This window comes from Kogia breviceps, chromosome 7 (assembly GCF_026419965.1).
Source record: "Kogia breviceps isolate mKogBre1 chromosome 7, mKogBre1 haplotype 1, whole genome shotgun sequence".
Taxonomy (NCBI): Eukaryota; Metazoa; Chordata; class Mammalia; order Artiodactyla; family Physeteridae; genus Kogia; species Kogia breviceps.
In genome coordinates, this window is record NC_081316.1 from 39,581,042 (window position 1) to 39,593,703 (window position 12,662).

At 35.9% G+C, this 12,662-nt stretch overlaps 1 protein-coding gene across 34 annotated transcripts in view; it reads left to right on the forward strand.

The window, feature by feature from the left end:
• The window catches only part of SOX6 (SRY-box transcription factor 6), a 645,440-nt gene that overhangs the window by 66,305 nt on the left and 566,473 nt on the right, over positions 1-12,662 (forward strand). The window lies entirely within an intron of this gene.

The following is a 12,662-nucleotide window of genomic DNA, read 5'->3' on the forward strand; positions in this document are numbered from 1 at the left end:
TGTTTACAGGAACCTTTATATGCTTTTGATCTGTAGACTGGTATGTTATGTTAATTAAAGTGGACAAGAAAAGAACACGTGCTCAAAAAAATGTAGTGTTACTGGTTTTCAAAAACTGTGATTCAAAATTATCTTTGTTTGGAACTGTGCATTTTAATTTTTGTGTGATATTTTTTTCTTGATATCTTGTAGTATATCAATAAAGGTGCTTGAAGGAAGAATATGTTTAATTTTAAAAATGACATTTGAACAAATTTGTTGTCAGCTAATGATGTATTATTATGATGATGATATATGGGAACTTCCCTTTTACATCTCCTGCTTAAACATGCTCCCTAATAAGTCAAAATAAAAAATAGAGATATTAATATTATACGGAAGACAAAATTTCATGTTTTCAATGAAGGTATTTTTCATTTTAAACATCTTTATTTTAGGATGAAAATGTAACAACCATTTTCTGTTGCTGGAAAGGAGTTGATAGGCGACTTTCAAGTGTGTTTTTCACCTTTGACTTCTTCAGAATTCAAATCTCAGACTATGATTTTTCATATCTCAAAATAGAAGAGTTTTTTGGTCCTAATCCTCTTCATTGAGCTTTCTGTTAGTCCTCCAACTTACCTAATTTTTAGGAATACAGAGTTTTCAGTCATCAAAGTCACATAACATCTTACCCAATCTCACAGACTAAATTATGCCCAAAATATTAAAGATATATTCATTTAGTTTTAAATATTATGTTTCTATTGCAAGGTACTGATATTATATACTTTACTTATGTTGAACTTTTTAATCATTTTTTGCTGAATAAATATAATCAGTATGCTATGTATTACACTTTAAATAGATACCATATGTAACTTTGTGTCTAAGTATTCTTTGTTGATATAGGGCATCAATACTAAATGAAAATTTAATTCATTGATTTTGTTTCTTTGAAAATACTTCTCTCAGAAATTCACACTTTACCTGTTTTATGTTGAGCGTGATAAAATGTTTTCCTATTTCTCTTAATGTGTCCTTATTTCAGCAATAGCCAAAATATTCAAAAGTTTAATTTAAAATGAAATATTTCTCCATAGAATAAACAGAAAATCTCACCTGCAAAGGGTGATTACACTTTGTAAATTTGTTTTCAGACCTTTGTAACTTACAACTCATAGCTTTATGTACCCAATGCTTAAAAACATTGACATATCATGTTTCAAAAGATGTTTTAGGGTATTTTTGAACCCTGCTATTGTCTCATTGAGACTGGAAGTTGATATTGAGAATGAATTCGATTTGGATTTATATATTCAGATATATTATGTCTAGGTTTGTTTTTATAAAGTAACTTCATTAGATTACTCTGGAATATATGTTGTTAATTTAAAAGATTTTGAATCGTGATATAGTGGACGTGTTCTAAGTAAGATTCAGTAACTAAGATTTGCTAAGGAGACTATAAGAACCCCAAGTTTCCTTTTATTATTATTATTTTAAAAAATATATTTATTTTAGTTATTTATTTTTGGCTGCTTTGGTTCTTCGTTGCTGTGCATGGCTTTCTCTAGTTGCAGTGAGCAGGGGCTACTCTTCATTGCTGTGCACCGGCTTCTCATTGCGGTGGCTTCTCTTGTTGCGGAGCACGGGCTCTAGGTGCGTGGGCTTCAGTAGTTGTGGCATATGGGCTCAGTAGTTGTGGCTCGCGGGCTCTAGAGTGCAGGCTCAGTAATTGTGGTGCACGAGCTTAGTTGCTTCACGGCATATGGAATCTTCCTGGACCAGGGCTCAAACCCGTGTCCCCTGCATTGGCAGGCAGATTCTTAACCACTGAGCCACCAGGGAAGCCCTCCTTTTATTATTAACTAGATTACTAGTTAATAATAGATTACTAGATTACTACTAGATATAATTGTATATTAGGCGCCAGGACTGAACGATTTTTACAGAACTAAGTAAACTTCTATAGTTTTGGAGAATTTAGAGCCCTGTGCAGATGAGATTAAGGTCATGGGATGATGAGCCATTTAGTTAGCTTTGCTTTATTTTTTGATCATACTGTGGATTAAAAAACCTAAAGTATTGAGATAAATAGACCCCTTCCTGAATAGAGTAGTGTTAATAGAGGGTTCCTTGGGGATTATTTCTAGGACTAATCACTTTAAAAAAAAATGATTTTGAAGAGAAGGTGTATAGGGAAATCTCTTGTTTTCTTAGAATAGAAAGCCTATTCCAACCTTTTTCAGGTAGTAAAATGCTAATCAAGAATGTATAATGTGGACTTCCCTGGTGGTCCAGTGGGTAAGGCTCCATGCTCCCAATGAAGGGGGCCTGGGTTCGATCCGTGGTCGGGGAACTAGATCCTGGATGCACGCATCAACCAAGAAGCCTCAGTGCTGGAACTAAGACCCTGCGCATACAAAATAAATAATGTTTTAAAAGAATGGATAATGTACAAAAGATATCAAAGATAGGTAAATAAGATAAAAATGGCAAAACATCTCCACTTGCCCGAAGTGGAGTTTGTTCCTATTTTTCTTCCTATTTAATACGAAGACAACAAAGCTTTAACTCTTACTTATTATGTAGAATAAGCAGAGTTATTTTAGAAGTTTCTACGTGTTTGTACCCCCCAAATTAGAAGAAATACTGGGTAGTATCAGGAAAGGTATTAGAAACAAAATTCAGCAGAATCTTGTCCTTAAGCAAAACAATATAGCAGCCAAACTAGAAAACCACGTTTTAAAAAAATTACACTTTCAGAAATAAATAGAACCAGAAGGAATCCAGAAAAATCATTAGGAAGTATGAGTGAATTCACATCAATATAGACTGAAAACCTTGTAACTTTTTGGTTTGGAAAGACCAAGTGTGAGAGAGGATATGATTTAAGTATAAATACTCATGAAAAGTATATATAAAGGGAAGATGGATTTAATTATCACATTAGCTCACCCTGCCCCCTGAAACCCTGCAGTATTCAGTGGTTTGAAGCACAGTTTACAGTATGAGTTTTGAATTCAGAAGACTTGGATTTATGTCCAAGTTGATACACTTAACAGCCATATACGTATACACACACACACACACGTATACATATACAAACGTGCACCCCCCCACATATATATGTATAAAGATTATATTAGTTACGACACGCATGAGTGGAAATACCTGACACATAGTAGAACTAAGTAAATGTAGATTGAATTAGAATATATGCCCATATCAAATCCTTCTCTCCAGTCTCAGGTTCTTTTAAGGAGAATTCTCAAACTGGGGTCTGTGGATATGAAGTCCATGTTATATAAAAATTCTATTCTTGGGCTTCCCTGGTGGCGCAGTGGTTGAGAGCCCGCCTGCCGATGCAGGGGACACGGGTTCGTGCCCAGGTCCGGGAGGATCCCACGTGCCACGGAGTGGCTGGGCCCGTGAGCCATGGCCGCTGAGCCTGCGCGTCCGGAGCCTGTGCTCCGCAACGGGAGAGGCCACGGCAGTGAGAGGCCCGTGTACCACAAAAAAAAAAAAAAAGAAGAAAAAAAATTCTATTCTTTTCTTTGCTAGATCCACTTTATTTTTTCCCCTGCTCCCAAATCAGGACATTGCCAAAGTTTAACCCTTTGTTCTATAGTATAACCCAAGTTGCTCTTGTCATTTCTTATATGTCTATATGTCATTTCTTTCTTTTTTTTTTTTTTTTTTTTTTGTGGTACGCGGGCTTCTCACTGTTGTGGCCTCTCCCGTTGAGGAGCACAGGCTCCGGACGCGCAGGCTCAGCGGCCATGGCTCACGGGTCCAGCCGCTCCGCGGCATGTGGGATCTTCCCGGACCGGGGCACGAACCCGTGTCCCCTGCATCGGCAGGCGGACTCTCAACCACTGCGCCACCAGGGAAGCCCTGTCATTTCTTATATATCTTATACGTCTGTTTCCTTAAGTCCAATTTATTATTCTTCATTAGAAAAGTATGAAAAATGGTAAGGTTAAGTCTTTCAGTAGTGGTTAGTATGACTTCTGGGAAATACGTGAATGTTTTTACTCAGTTGGTTTAGCAGGAGAAAATTTTATTCACAAAATAAGGCCAATATTGTATTAAGTAATTAAGGAAGTTATTATTAAAGCAAATATTTATTGAGCATCCCCTGTGTGAAAGGCACTGTTAAAATTTTTAAGAGCTCTTATTGTTTTCATGATAATTATTATGAGTCCAAAAGAACCTGCGCTACAGGAAGCACTCTTTCTTCTATTTCCATTCCCACTTCCAGCCAAGAGGAGGACCTTTATCTGTCTCCATTTGTGGTTCCCTCAGGACACAGATATATTTTTCTCACTTGTTGCAGGGAAGGATACTGTTAGAGCATATTTGATGGGCTAGAAGCAGCTGATGGCTATCCTCTCTTCTGCATTCAGGGTTACCTTCATATCTCCATCACTGTCAGAATCCTATGATTAAGAACTGTCAAATTCCACATCATCTTTATCCATTCCTCTGTTGATGGACATTTAGGCTGCTTCCATTCTACTCCCTGCTCTGTGGTGACCTAAATGAGAAGAAAATCCAAAAAAGAGGGGATATATGTATGTGAATAGCGGATTCACTATGCTGTGCAGTGTAAACTAACACAATATTGTAAAGCAACTATACTCCAATAAAAAAATTAAAAAAAGGAAGAACACCATTAGTAACTTTTAAGTAATTTGTTGTTTAATCTTTAGCTATTGAAATAAGATTTTTATAATTATATGACATTGTCATAAAGTAAAAGCGAAATCATCCTCTCATGCTTCTAATGTAGTGAGTCTGTAGTGTCCATTAGTGAGGTTATCATTAAGTTTCTGTGCTCAAGAAATATTTTTTTTCCTCATGAGTTAATTGATGAATATTTTTCAGAAAATAAATATTAGAGGTTTGGAGAGGGAGAATATGTACTGTATTTTCCTAAGAAAATAGCTTTAACAAAATACTCTTAAAAATACAAAAGTTTTAAATTTAGTTATTATTTTCATATGTTTGTAAAAGTTTGGGATTTATCCTTATATATTGCATATACATTGTATTATATATATCAGTGGGCCCAAACCTTTTTGGCACCAGGGACTGGTTTCGTGGAAGGCAATTTTTCCGTGGACTGGCGTGGGGAGGGTGGTTTCGGGATGATTCAAGTGCATTACATTTATTGTGCACTTTATTTCTATTATTATTACATTGTAATATATAATGAGATAATTATCCAACTCACCATAATGCAGAATCAGTGGGAGCCCCGAGCTTGTTTTCACTTGCCACTTACTGGTAGGGTTTGATATGAGTCTGCAAACAATTGAATTACTATGGTCTCTTTGCAGTCAAACCTTTCCGCTAGTGATAATCTGTATTTGCAGCCACTCTCTAGCACTAGCATCATTGCCTCAGCTCCACCTCACATCATCAGGCATTAGATTCTCATAAGGAGTGCGCAACCTAGATCCCTTGCATGTGCATTTCACAGTAGGGTTCGCCGCGCTCCTGTGAGAATTTAATGCCGCTGGTGATCTGACAGGAGGAGGAGCTCAGGTGGTAATGTGAACGATGGGGAGTGGCAGTAAATACAAATGAAGCTTTGCTTGCTCACCTGCCACTCACCTCCTGCTGTGCGGCCCAGTTCCTAATATATATTATATATTGTTTGTTTATGTTGAAAAAATGTGTGTGTATAATCAAACTTCATTAATGTCAGGTCTGTTTGAGTTAGGAAAACTTTGACTAATGAACTATTTTAAAGGAATTGGAATTTTATTACTCTTTAAAATAAATATGGTGACACAATTCAGGAATATAAAACATTTTGCCATGAACTTTTTTTTTGTTTTTTTTTTTTGTGGTACGCGGGCCTCTCACGGTTGTGGCCTTTCCCGTTGCGGAGCACAGGCTCCGGACGCGCAGGCTCAACGGCCATGGCTCACGGGCCCAGCCGCTCCGCGGCACGCGGGATCCTCCCGGACCGGGGCACGAACCCGTGTCCCCTGCATCGGCAGGCTGCCTCTCAACCACTGCGCCACCAGGGAAGCCCCATGATCTGTTTTTAAGTGCAAGCTCTAACTTATTTTAGTGAATAGGTAAAAATGATTTATATTTATGACACTGAACGTTTATATTTAAATATTGACTTTTTATTTCTACCTTAAAATATTAGAAACTTTATAAAATGACCTATACTTATTATAGAAAATTAAACCAATACAAAAAAAGTACAAAGAGAAAGGTAAAAATTACCTCAAATCTTGCCTCCCAGAAATAACAATTATAACATTTGGTAAGTATTCCAGACATATCCCCAGGTATGTGAACAAATAGATGCCTAAAAAGTGAAAATACTTTCACAAAAATAGGATCATATTACACATATACTATATTTCATAAAAAATATTTAATTTTAGAATGACTTAAAAGAGAAAAAATTTAAATAAAACTGAAGAAATTTCTAAACTTCAGTTATATCTTTATAGCAAGACATATAAATTCCTAAAGGTCTTTCTAAAGTGAAAAAAAAAAGGGATGAGGTTAAGGACATTAAAAAAAGGAAAACCACCTAGTTCAACTTCAGATAGTATTCTCTGCTATGAAAGATAATTAATTTACACTTCCTCCCTTTCCCCTGCTTCATTATTTTCACACTGTATCATAACTTATGGTATTGCTTAGTGCTCACTTTCTAGCCCTGGCTTCTTTTTTAAAAATTATTTTTTAATTTTTATTTTTTAAATTGAGTTATAGTTGATGTACAATAGTATACAGCCCTAGCTTCTTTTTGATTCATACCTTGCTTAGTTGGATTTTATCTTCAGGTAGCATTTTCTTGCATGCAAATTCCTTAATCTTTATATGGTTATATATTTTTATATGTTTAGACTTTGTTGCTTTTATGCTTGAAGGATAACTTGGCTGGGTATAACATTATTGGATCACACTTATTTAAAGGACTGTAGATTTTGCTCTCCTTGTTTTCTGGCATTTAATGTTGTTGAGGCAAAGACTGAGGCCAGCATGATTTCTGTAACAAGACCTCCCACTTCTAACTTTGCAGCTGATTTTTTTGTTGTTGTTTTTACCTGTAAGCCTTTAAAGTCCAAGTTTTATCAGGATATATTTTAATGTATGAATTGTTACATTTTACCTTTTCCTGGGGACATGAACTACTTTCTTCTATGATATTTAATAGAGGTGGAGGTCTGTTTTTAAAAAATTCTCTTCAGAATCAGTAATTTTAAATATGTTGCATCTTCATTGTTTTCCTAGTTATCAGCTGGGTTTTTTTGACTGTGTTCCAATAAAACTTTATTTATGGACACTGAAATACAAATTTCATATAATTTTCACATGTCACAATATTTTTCCTTTTGATTTTTTCCCCAACCATTGAAATATGTAAAAACCATTCTTAGCTCACAAGCCATACAAAAATGATGAATAGACTAGATTTAGCCAGTGGGTTGTAGTTTGCCAATCCCTGAGTTATATTAGTAACATACTATTCATTTGGATGTTTTTTGATTTCTTAGGTGGTAAACAATATATTACTATTCTTTCAAGAAGTCTAAAGATAGGCAATTCCCAGGTTGTTTAATTCAGAAACAAGATTCAATCATGCCATCATGGGCCAAGGAAGCTGCAGTGGCTTCAAACATCACCTTACCAGTGGTTTTCAAACTTCAGCATGTATCAGAATCATCTGGAGGATTTGTTAAAATAACTATACTCAATATTCTGTAATTCCTAGTTATCAGTTTTATCTCCATTATGTTCTCTTTTCATTTTCACCATTTCTTTTTAAATGATTTCCTTCATCCTCCCTCTGTGTCATAAACATTAAAAAATTATATCTAGTGAGACTTTTATGTATGCAATGCCTTAATTTTCCTTTTTCTATTTCTTTTGTGAGGTCTGCCAGCTCACTTTTCAACTACTATTGTCTTATCTCTTCTTTGATCTCTTTATCTTGTCTTTGAGCTCTTTTTTTTCTCCCCCTGCAGAGATCATGCTATTTTTATTTGAGACTGAGGAGAAATATTTGTCTAAATTTTTCCTTTGTTTCCTTGAGCAGGGGAGGAAATCATTATTTTTTTAAATGTGTCTTTAAATAATATCCTATTTTCTATTATTTTTTCCTATTATTTCTATTATCCTATTTTTTCCGTATATTAAGTATATGTGGATTTTGTGCTAATTCATTTCTTATTGCTTATCTACAGCTGGGGGCATATTTATACCGGATGGCTATTTGCTGAAAAACAATATTAGGAGGGGTAGTATAGAGTGAATTGGGGTAGTCTTAGAAGCTTTAAAGTTGACATTTGTTGTCTTGAAAAATCTATTATTATTGTTATTATTATTATAGGATATAGGCATTCTGCCTATATCTTTCCTTAGTTTCTGGCATTAGAAGTTTGGCGTGGCTTACAATGAAGCACCTGAAGTCAGGCTATCTGTGTTGTGATCTGGTCATCTCTGCTTCCTTTCCCTCACCTCAGTCAGTGTTTTAGATTAGATTATAGACAAGATGATGTATCTGCATGTTTCCTCCTTATTCAGCTCAACTTCACCTGTAGTTCCTCAGTGTAAATAACCAGGTCTTCACAGGAATACTCCCTATTAGTTCTATTGTCTCTCATGCCCTTAAATCTTATCACTTTAATCAAAGGATCATTTGATATTCTTTCAGACTGTGGCACTTGGTTTTAAAGAAATTTATTTCTGCTTGAGATCTGAGGAGGTGGGTGTCAGCTCATAGTATTCTCCTTTATTCTGGTTTAGATTTTAATATATTTGGAATATATTCTTCATTTTGTGATTTGAACTTATAGGTATTTCATTGCTTCATTGAAGATAACCTCAGGGCCCGCCTTTGCCCCTCCCAACCCCCTTTTTATTCTTTTTGGTTTTTTCAAAGGAGAAGAGTGGAAAAGAGTTAAGAAAAAATTGCTTTTACTCCCTCATCTTTGACCAGAATTCTGAATTGTCTCTTTAAAAATACTTATAAATATATCCTCTACTCCTTTTAAGTCAAACATTTTCTAAAATTTATTATCTGCTATGTGTTAAACCTTGTTCACTGAGCTTTATATAACTATTATCTCTCTTACTCTTAAAAATCCTGTATGTTTTCAGTATTATCTCAGAAATCCAAGGTTCAGAGAAATTAAGTAAACTGTCCCAGGTCATACAGTAGAAGATCTAGAAGTAAAACTCAGGTCTATTGGACTCCAAAGCTGTATTTTTTCTGCTATGTCCCATCTAGCCCCTGTCCATATAATCCCAAATTTTGAATAAGAGAGTTTGTGCATATGTCATAGTTAGATTTTTCACTGCCACGTTTTGGCTAATTTGAATTTGATAAATGTGTCTATACATATCATCTACCCACACATATTAATAATAATGATAATAATAGGTCATAGGCTTACCTTGATAACTTATATCTGAGTATGCATAGATACACATTGTATTAGTAAAATTTTTCTCCCATTTGGGTTATCTATCAAAGGAACCAGTGGAACTTTAGGTTTAAGTACCACCAACTGGAATAATCTGCTGGTGCCTGAGCATGAACAAGATAATATTTCTGAGATAGATTATTCATGCACCAATTGATCCTATTCTGATTTAATCTACCATGTGATTTATTTGACATTCTGAATTGCAGAAAAATATCCAAAGCCACCTTAGGTAAACACAGCTTATCACTGTACTGGAAGATTATGAATGGTGAGCTATATAACAGCATGTAGGGAAAAAGTAGGTGGGGGCTGAAGAAAAGAAAAATTGGGCCCAGGTTGTACAGACAACTGACTGTTCCAGTTTTCTTCTCACATCTGGGAAACGATCTGCTTGTCTTGTTTAAAAAAAAAATTTCCTCATTGTGTTATAGAGTAACAGGGTCTTCAAATATACACAAACAAAATAACATGGCATACTTGTCAGAGGCTTAGTTACTAGCAGTGCATGGTACTACTTAGAGATGGTTTGCCTTTTCCCCAGTAGCAGTCTGGCTATCTGGTATGGAGGCCTGCTATAAGATTCTTCAGCTTTATTCTAAGTACTAATGTCCTTTGGTGCCTCTATAACTCTAATTACTACTTACCTGATGGTTAGAAAGTTTTGTGTTGGCATAATGTATCAAATCAGTTTTAAATTCATGAATTAAAAAAATCAACAATAACAACTAGAAGTTAACATCACTATCATAGGGTATTAATATTTCAAGTAGAATTACAGTTGTGGTAGAAATTGGCAGGTAGAACAGATCATGATCTGGAGCCCCAAAGATGTGACTCAGATGAAAAATGACTCCTTAAATAAGTTGAGAGCAGCTCATTCAGGTGCATCAGGGATGGCAAGATTTTTTTTTTTTTTTTTTAGTTTAAAAAGCACTTGTGATACGTGTAAGCCAGTGACCACCAGTCTCAAACGAGGCACTGTAGTGAGTACATGGTAATATTCAGGCAGCTATGAAAAAACTGGGTGTGCACTTTTTAAAGGAAAGGGAAACACCCTAGTGCTTTTCTTATGGCCTGTGAAATCAGAGTCTAAAATGTTTTCCCCTGAGGCAAGCTATTTTTGTAAGTGCTCTTGCCTGGAGAAGTGCTATCAATTTCTCTTCTTATTTTTCAGTTCCTTGGGTTCTCATTCACATACCTTCTCATTGTTGTGCTTATTCCTGTCTATCTTTCCATAAGTCTATTTCCATAGATGTTTTTCTCTTTTTTACTACCTTTACATTGCCCTATTTCACTTAGAAAGGTTAGTTATTGGAGTCTTTAAGCAATATTGGTTTTATACACGGACAGATCCCATCTGTTAAGTTAATGCTTATAACTTGACAGAGAAAAACACTGTGTGAGTGTGGGGTGGCTGTAAGAGCAGGTGCTTTGGAATCATGTATTCCTGTACCAGGACCCAGACATCCATTCACACATCTTTGGAATACCTTTGGACAATTTACATTACTTCTCTGAGCCACAGTTTTCAAGAAGGTGGGGATAATGCTTTTCTTACTGGGTTGGTGTGAGATATAAGTGAGATAACTTATGTAAAGTACAGTTAGTACAATGACTAAAACATAATAAATGTGACATATGGTACTGTTGATCAAAATTATTTATTCCTTTACTTCTTGTAGATGAAGTATACTTCTCCCTCCCTACTGATTTGGGGTCTTGGCCGTATTATTTCTGAGCAGAATCATTTAGGAGGTGCAAGTTTCTACCAGCTCTCTTATTCCTGTGCCCTCTGTTATAAGATGAACATGTTTCAGATATAGGATGTATCGTCAGTCTGGGTTCTAGAATGAGAAGACAATGGAGCAGACTTGAATCTGACTCAGCCTAGAGCAGAGACACAGAAGCTGACCTCCTTCTACCAACATGTAATATGAGCAGAGAAATAATTTTTTTTTTGTTTTTAAGTCACTAAGGTTTTGAGGATGTTATGCAGTATACAGTCGTCTCTTGATATCTGTGGAGGATTGGTTCCCGGCGCCCTCATGGATACCAAAATCCAAGGATGCTCAAGTCCCTTATAAAAAATGGCATAGTATGTAGTGTGTATATAACCTACGCACGTTCTCCCGTATACTTTACATAATCTCTAGATTACTTATAATCTCTAAAACAATGTAAATGCTGTGTAAATAGGTGCTGGCAGGTGGAAACTTCCAAGTTTTGCTTTTTGGAACTTTCTGGAATTAAAAAAAATATTTATGATTCTTTGTTAGTTGAATCCACTGATGCAGAACCCACAGATACAGAGGACCAACTGTAATATCATTTCTGTTACCAATGTCTGTATTTGTCAGTTTTGCTGCAGTCTCAAAGAATTCCAAAGTCACAGTGGCTTACAACAAACATTTGTTTCTTAGTCATGGGTCTTCAGGTTGGCTGTGGCTGTGCTTGATTCTTTTTGGCCACATGTCATTTCAATCTGTGATCCAGGTTGAGGGAGCAGCCGCTATCCGGGACATGCTGTTCTCATAGCAGAGGCCAGGAGTACAAAAGGCTGAATTACACGATGTAGGTGCAAATAAAGCTTCCATAAGGATATGGCATATGTCACATCTTCTCATATTGCATTGGCCAAGACACTTGTCCAACCCTGAAAATGGGGCAGGAAATACACTCTACCTACTGGGAGGCACTGGAAGTCACATGTCAAAAAGTGGGAACAGGTAGTTGGGATCGTAATATAACCATCCACAGTAGTATTTCCACATGTTAGATTTCTTTTGTCTTCAGTACTTCTCTTTCCATTCCAGGATTTCTGAGCAGGTATAAAATGTAATACATCTGGGAGAGGTCATAGATTAATTTAATTTCACTCAGGGTAGAACTGTTACATACTTTTCTCAGAGCAGATTCCAGCTGACAGTACAATGGCAACAACAAAGAATAAAGAAAACAGTTAAGTGTCAGGAAGTGTGTTGGATCCATGCAGATTGACTATGATTCCCAGAAAGCAATGGGGAAAACTTTTCGTCTTGGAAATGTAATTTTATGATGCTGTCAGGTTTCCAGGATTCTAAAGTGAAATGGCTGTGGCAGTGACCCTTTCTTTTTGACTAATTGCCTAGGTTGATTTTTTTTTTTCTTTTTTTTACCCTCCTCAGTGCTCTAGGAATTTTTATGAGCCTCTTTAAAGTAACTGAGATG